Here is a 6,545-nt window from a genome sequence, read left to right as displayed (position 1 = left end):
GGAGTAGCCATGGAGGGCACTCCCCAGTGTTTCGGGAGCTGGTAGGCTCGGAGGCAGTTGCAGGGCCTGGGGATGCCATAGTTGGAGAATCGGCAGAGGGTAGTTCCTGCCAAGGGAGCCACGCGTCCCAGCCACGAAACCATGCAAGGGCACGAGGGAAAATTTGAGAGCGAGACCCGAAATTGTGAGGACACCAACACAGGCGACGGGAATCTTGGTTTATAGAACCAGCAGTTTCAGCGAGAGGTGCTTTTGGAAAGCCCCAGGGTAGTTTAAAGTTAATAATGTGAGGGTAGATTAGGAAGTGTACCCCTCCGCACCATCCATCCCTTCGCTCTCGTTGTGTGCCGCTGGACTCACCGTGGTGAAGTTAGATCGCTGAAATCTGAGGAGGCCATTCTGAGGAGGCCATTCTGAGGCTTCGTTGGGCCTCAACGCAGGACACTAACTCTCCCTTATTCCGCTCCAGGAAGGGAACGTAGGGGTTGGGAATAGGCTAGGAGACATGATAGGTTAGCCGGACAGAGACAATAAAGGGGTTTAGGGAGACGAATTATAGAAGGGGAAATAAAATAAAACAACAACAAAAAAAATAAGATGGGGCTAAATTGGGGATTTTTTGCAAATTAAGGGAGTGGGTATGGACAGAGACAGGCAAAGGCGATATGTTGGGAGGGAGACAATAGGGTAGGTCCGAGCCCACCTTCCGAGTGACCAGCACCACCACACTCCCTCCACACACCTCCTTACTACAAGGCCTGTGCCAGGCAGTTCATCTGCCGGCTGTTTTGCTACAAGGCCTGTGCCAGTCAGTTCATCTGCCGGCTGTTTTGCTACAACGGCCTGTGCAGGCCTTGCCATGCCTTGTCTGCCTGCCTTTGCCTTGACCCCATGCCTGCTCGCCCTTCCTTGCATTTGCCCCATTTTTCCATTTCCATGTGCGCCAGAATCATCGTCGTTCTGCAGGGACTGCCCTGTAGGCAGCCGCATAATGGGACTGCATTGGCGGCCCGTGCACCGTGTTGTCCATCCATCCATCTACACCATGGGACTGCATTGAGCAGCCCTTGCACCATTTTGTTTGCGTGAGCCAGTACCATTCACTGTTCTGAAGGGACTGCCTTGCAGGCAGCCGCACACGAAGACTGCATTTGTGCAGCCTGTGCACCGTTTTGTATTCACTGCGCTCATTTCAAGGGGGAGGCCTTGGACTGAGTTTGAGCAGCCGGCCACATTCCCTGTCACCTGCATTTGTTTCATGAGCCCGAGACTGCGTGTGAGTAGCCTGGCTCCCTGTTTTTCTTTTCCTGCAGAGTCCATCAGTCCTAAGCCATGGTTTGGTGTAAAATTTGGAAGGTTAAGTTAAAAATGTATATGGAGTTGCGCCCCCCTGCATGTGTGTCTTAGCGCCGTCAATTTAGTTAAGTCGTCTGTATGAGTGGGTTTGTTCAGTTAGTTACTCAGCCCGTAGGTTATTTATTTTTGGGACACGAATACACTACATGTCGCACTCAGGGATCCGAAGATAAAATGAACTAGGGGAAACTTACACATGATGGCACACGAAAATTCGACGACTTGGGACGAGTCTGTAAAAAGGGGAGGGGGTAGTGTTACGGCTGTGGAAATTCGCAGAACACCATATAGGTCTTTAGTTCAGTTATGCCGATCAGTCCGTGTTCAGTTAGATTTCCCTACCGTTGTTTAATGGGAATTTATTCGTGTCACCCGGGCTGTGATCTTTGATTAGCCGTTTTTCTTTACTATCGTTATTTTGGACCAACCACCACAACCACGATCAACACCAACAACGACCACCACAACCATGATCGCCTCAACCACCACAACCACGATCAACACCAACCATGATCGCCTCAACCACCAACCACAACAACCACGCCGCCTCAACCACCACCGCGTTTTCTACCTCGGCACACGGTTGCCAGAGGCCTGGCCTTCGTAGAGGGAAAGCAGGCGGCCCCCGTTCACCCCTCCCCCGAACGAATGGCGTCTCCACGGTAAATTTCACCCTGCAAGGGACAAAGAGGACTACTGCAGCGGCGCGCGTCCCTAATTTGGCGGGAAAACGCTTCCTTATGGAAGTTTCCCGCATGTTCTGGAAAGGAGGGTGGGAGTTAAGAAGGGGCGAGGCGTGGGTATAAAAAGGAGGAATGCGAGCGCGGAAAAGAAGAGTGAGAGTGGGAGAGTCGTGACGGTTGACATGAGGATCAAGAACGAGGTGGCAGGATCATGTGCGCTGAGGGGATTGCGAGGAGGGCGCTCTGAATCGCGCTCTCGTTCGCAGGGTCGTCGAGTCGGAAGAGACGCCAGCGGTGAAGGCTGGGTCTGGAGAACGGAGCCCAAGACTTCACCACACGATCACGTTTTCTTTCTTTCTTTTGGGCTTTTGTGTGTGTGTCTGTGGCGCCGTGTCCTTTAGTAAACCTGCTTAAGTGACTATAGATAATCATAATCATAAACGGTTGTAGTTCTTCTTGTCGTGCTTTACCTTGCTCGTGTCTTGTCCCCTTCCCCCATTCAATGCATCCCTGTTTACGTGTGCATTATAAATAAATGTCCTCGCGACTGAATTATCCGTCCGGTGGGCGAGACGGCCGCCATTGGCTAAATCGGCTGTACGCACGCTGGGCAGGCAGCAGATTCATAACAATATATATATATATATATATATATATACATATATATATATATATACATTACATACATTATACGTACATACATATCGATATATATACACACACACACACACACACACACACACACACACACACACACACACACACACACACACACACACACACACACACACACACACACACACACACACACACACACACACACACACACACACACACACACACACACATACATATATATATATATATATATATATATATATATATATATATATATATATATACACACACATACTCGAGGTGCGTCTTAAAAGTAACAGGACTGAGCCTGCTGTGTGCTCCACTTACATAACTTGAATGAACGGGTTGTGTAACAGTCTTTCGCAACATTCCAGCAATATATATGATTGGTGATGGTTGACTGCGCTCATTGTGTGATGTTTTTATAGGTCGTGCTTTGCACATTGTCTAGTCTGAGTCATCGCGCTATGAGTCATGAGCAGAGAGCCAATCTGAAGTTTCTTGCAAAGCTTGGCAAAACACCTTCCGAATCCTTCGCAATGCTGCAGCAAGTCTATGGGGAACAAACTGTCACACACATGCGCATTAAAAAGTCGCAAGAGGTTCAAAGAGGGACAGGAGGAGGTTGAAGACTATCCACGCTCTGAAAGACCTTCAACGAGCAGAACGGTGGACAACATAGAGCGTGTGAAGCAGATGGTGCACGCAGATCGTCGACTCAAGGTGCGGATGATTGCTGAGGAACTTTCCATCAACAAGGACACTGTCTGGAGCATCATCACTGAAAATCTCGAAATGCACAAAGTGTGCGCAAAGATGGTCCCCAAGCTGTTGTCTGAGGACCAGAAAAAAGGAGTTAGTCTGTCAAGGCATTATCGAGCGCCTCGAGGATGATCCAGACCTGCTTGGGAGAGTCATTACTGGCGATGAATCGTGGATATTCGAATACTATCCTGACACTAAACGGCAGAGTCGTCAGTGGAAAAGTCCGGCATCACTAAGACCAAAGAAAGCAAGGATGTTGAAGTCGAAGGTCAAGGTGATGCTTATCACGTTTTTTGACATTAAGGGCATCGTCCACTTCGAGTTTCTACCACAGAGTGAAACAGTGAATCAATACGTGGACAAGGAGATCCTCCGGCGCCTCATGAGTTCAGTCCGAGACAAGAGGAGGGATCTGTGGGAGAACAAAGCCTGGGTGCTCCACCAGGACAACGCCCCTGCTCACAGTATCCTGAGCATCTGACAGTTTCTGGCAGAGAGGAACGTGCCAACTCTGGAGCAACCCCCGTATTTGCCAGAGTTGGCCCCTTGTGATTTTTTCCTCTTCCCCAAACTCAAGGGGGTGATCAAGGGGACCCGATTTCCTGATGTGGAGGCTAGCAAAAGGGCTGTGACGGAGCTCATGAGGATTCCAAGGAAGCCTTCCGGGGGTGCATCGAAGTGTGGAAGAAGAGGATGGGCAAGTGTGAGACTAGAGGGAAAGTATTTTGAAGGGGACAAGCTGTGATTCCAATATATATTTTGGAATAAAATTTCTGTGAAGCCAGTCCCGTTACTTTTTAGACAGACCTCGTATACCGACAGATATTTTTCATATCGATGTACCGGAATTGGAATTCTGATTATACCGAAAAAGACAATATGAAAAACAATTGTTGATCTCTCACCAACAAATTGAAGAAAGGTGTTTACAATCTTTAGATACCATACATGGTTTAAAAAGCTTGATGCACTCAGCGACACCTGGAACAGTGAAATGGGCAACGTCAAGATGTACCAGGAAGGCAGTACACTAGGTTTTAACTTTTTACCCTCAGCACCATACAAGCATTCACGTTTTTCTTTGCCTTTGTGTTCAAAGCAATTAACAATTGGTTATTTTACATGAATCGGGTGTGCCTTAGAAAGCCTGTGCCTATTACCAACACGGCGATCTGTGATTGTCATACGTGTGTGTGTGTGTACGTACATATATATTGTTACGGCTGTGGAAATTCGCAAACCACCATTCAGGACCCGTAGGTGAGATATGTCTTAAGTACATGTGTAGTTAGCCCAAACCCGTTCTCTAGAGGGAATTTATGTGATTCATTCGGGCTGCGACGCTTTGAGATAGCCGTTTTTCTGTTCTATCTTTATTTTCAACCAAGCACGTCTCAACTGCCATCACACAACAACCACCATGCCAGCCATCGTCACCAACTGCAACCACGCTCCAACCCTCGGACAACAACAACAACGCCAACAGCCACAACCTTTACCTTCACAACTCAATCCCGCAAACATCGCATCACCGCCATTCCAAACGGCACCATAACCATCAAACCACCACCGAAAACCCTCCACCACCTTCACCTCTCTCCTTCTATGACCATTCCCGCACCACCGGTGAACAATGAGTGTCGGGCTGTCTCGGGCTCGTTCCGCGATTGGTGCCAAACGCACCGAGCCGCGAGCGCAAATAGCGGCCTTTCCGAGGGAGAATTCGGATCAAGAACGCTACACGCCCACTTCCCCTCCGTCCAATTAGCAAGCGCGGAGCGGCTTGGCCCCGCCTCCAGGCGTGTCTGTGTGAAATCGATATATGCAAATGCTAGGATCAGGGGAGATTCACGCCCCCTTTCCTCCGACCAATGGGCGAGCGTGGCTCCGCCCCCGAGGTCATCCTGATCCGGATATTTGCATATTAGCTGCTCCTGCCGGCCTATAAGAAGGCAAGCGCAAGGCGAATGAAGTCAGTCGAGTCATCGGTGTTGCAGAGAGTTGAGTCGGGTAGCGAAGTGATCAGTGTGGCAGGAAGAGTCGAGTTGGGTGCAGAGTGAGTCGAGTCGGGTGGAGAGTGAGTCGAGTCATCGGTGTGGCAGAGAGTCGAGTCGGGTAGCGAAGTGATCGGTGTGGCAGGAAGAGTCGAGTTGGGTGCAGAGTGAGTCGTCGGGTGGAGAGTGAGTCGAGTCATCGGTGTGGCAGAGGCGAGTCGGGTGCAGAGTGAGTCGAGTCACCGGTGTGGCAGAGAGTCGAGTCGGGTGGCGAAGTGATCGGTGTGTCTTCGAGTTGGGTTCTGGAGTCGGCTGAGAAGAGTTGCGGGAAGAGGCAAAGGAGCTCGGGTCCGAGGCGAGAAGGACGGCGGTCGGCGACGAGGTCGCGGTGTGAGATCGCTCATCGCGGGACCCAAGCCAGCAATTCTCCCTCCCCCAGGGCATCAACAATTCCCCCTTTCCCCCGTGCTGAGATAGTGCAACAAGGGGCCCCGTTCCCACCCCACTCCAAACGTCGCGCCAACGAAACCCACCAAGGAGCACGGAGTCGGGGCACAGCCACGCGGCCACATCTGCGGCTCGTCCGCCAACGCGTCACGAGGACGCGGGTAGGACCCCCCCAGTCTCGCAGGCTTTGCCGCTCCTTCAGGTCACGCGCACATATTGGCCTACAGGCCCGTCTGCCCCCTTGTCTATGAGGGTGGCTTCTTTCCTTTGCTTTTGAGTAAATGTGTGTTGGCGCCGTCTGTAAAGTAGAACTGCATAAGTGTTGCCGTGTGTGCGCATAGTCGGTAGTAACTCTGCGTCATTGTTGCTTTTGTTTTGGTTGCTATATGTGCATTTTGACTGTTTGGCTGTATATGTGTGCTTGCGTGTGCCGGGAAATAAATGTGCTTTGTGTGAACTGTTTTCCCGTTTCGCTTCGTCTTTTCTTTATTGACCCTCTATCCTGCTTCATGTAAAGGGTTCGTAGTGGGCTTAGTACACCCGGTAATTAATCGGAACCGTCGAGGCCGACGATAAAACCACTTGGTTATCACTGTAGCACGGAACAGACCGCTTAAGCGGTTCATGTCCGGAGTCGACCTGCGGCTTGGTACGATCGCCC

Source organism: Eptatretus burgeri, chromosome 4, assembly GCF_056783735.1.
Source record: "Eptatretus burgeri isolate ZD-2024b chromosome 4, Ebu_testis_v1, whole genome shotgun sequence".
Lineage (NCBI taxonomy): Eukaryota > Metazoa > Chordata > Myxini > Myxiniformes > Myxinidae > Eptatretus > Eptatretus burgeri.
Note: the sequence above shows the minus strand (reverse complement) of the source record.